Genomic DNA, 1,853 nt, shown 5'->3' on the forward strand with positions numbered 1-1,853 from the left:
GCAGAGCGGGGGTATCTGGCCCAACCTCACCTACTTTCCAAGGTGCATGGAGGAGGTCAAAACCCCAGAAACACTTATTATGCAGTGCATGTGGTTATGTAGAACGCGACTTGTGGCATATAGAATGATATACTTGTAGGATATAGAACATCATTTGCAGCATACAAAAAAACACTTATTTCACATATTCAACACAATAATTGGGATGTATAGAATGAAAATAGTAATATATGAGTGAAACAGTTCTGCTATATTGAACAGCAATTGGAGTGTATACTGTAGTTGAAGTATATAAAAGAACACAACTTGAGGAATATAGAACAGCATTTGCAGTACAGAACAATATTTGTGGTATAAAACATGATACTTGTGGTAGTATATATAAAGGAATTGTAGTATATAGAACAGCACTTGTTGTATAAAGAAGGAAACTTGTTGTATATAGCACTTGCAGTATAAAGAACAGCACTTTTAGTTTATAGAACAGTTCTTGTAGTATATAGAACACAACTCTGTTGTATCGAAAGATATATCGTAGTATATGGCACTTTTAGTATAAAACACTTGCAGCATGTTGAACAGCACTTGTTTATAGAGAACAACTTAATTGAAGAACCATTGTGTTTCGGCTAGTTATGAAGATGACAAAAATTGAAAGAGATGAATAGATGGAGCCGCATGTAGCATATTGAAATATCTTATTTCAGCCACCAGTAAAAAATAAACCAAGTCCTCCATTTGTCAAGGAGAGAACTTTCATTTACATACAGATATTTGCAGTGAACACATGATCCTGAAATATACCAGGAAATCATGTAGGATCTGGTGCTCCTGAATACATCAAACGTTAGCTCCCTGCATACTAATGCCACCTTGGGCAACAACAGAGGCACACAATAGGCTGAAACACCGCATCAGCACGTTTGTTTCTTCCTATCGTGTTTATTTTTGTAAACTGCACAGCCCCAACTTTGTGCAGCGGTGGGACGTGTGTTGTGGACAGAGGGTTCTCACTGCAGTGTGTTTGATCTCCCTCTCTCTGTCTCTCTCTGGACCCTTGAGACATTCCTCATGCATAATCTCTGTGTGTATTTCTGATCTGCCTCTATCTGCTGCTGGTGGAGGTTAATGCAAAGAGCTGCACGCACAGAAACACACACATAAATTAGAGGCAAGCAAAACACAACAATGTTATTAAATAGCTGAGAATAAAGCAAACAGAGGCAGAAAGGAGTTTTGTAATCTTTATTGAAGTGATATAAGAACCAGTACGGGGATTTAGGATTCTCATGTATGTTATTGAGCACAATACCCTGCTTAAACAACTCAATTGTGGTATTTTAAACACAGTTGCACCGCGTTATGCCTAATAAACAACATCTACTCCTGTAATTCATCATCCTTTGCCATACATTAAGCTGGGAAACAGGGGAGGTGATGTGATTGGAGGGAGGCGAGAAATGGTAAGGTTCAGTATTCTGGGGAGGACTTCAACTGTAGAGCAAAGGGGGCAAAGGGGTCACAAAGTGTGTGTGTGCAGTGGTGTGTGTGTGTGTGTGTGTGTGTGTGTGTGTGTGTGTGTGTGTGTGTGTGTGTGTGTGTGTGTGTGTGTGTGTGTGTGTGTGTGTAACGGCAGCATCACCAGTGCTCCAGGGCTCAGCAGGCTAATTAATAATGAATCCCAGTGAGTCTGTGTTTGAAATGCAGATGTGCAACTGCCGGCTCCGCCTGCTCCTTCAGAGGGACATGTGTGTGTGTGTGTGTGTGTGTGTGTGTGTGTGTGTGTGTGTGTGTGTGTGTGTGTGTGTGTGTGTGTGTGTGTGTGTGAGAACTTTTAGATTTCCCATATAAAA

The sequence above is a fragment of the Notothenia coriiceps genome, unplaced genomic scaffold, assembly GCF_000735185.1.
Source record: "Notothenia coriiceps isolate Sejong01 unplaced genomic scaffold, NC01 NC01_scaffold00022871, whole genome shotgun sequence".
In the NCBI taxonomy this organism is placed as follows: Eukaryota; Metazoa; Chordata; class Actinopteri; order Perciformes; family Nototheniidae; genus Notothenia; species Notothenia coriiceps.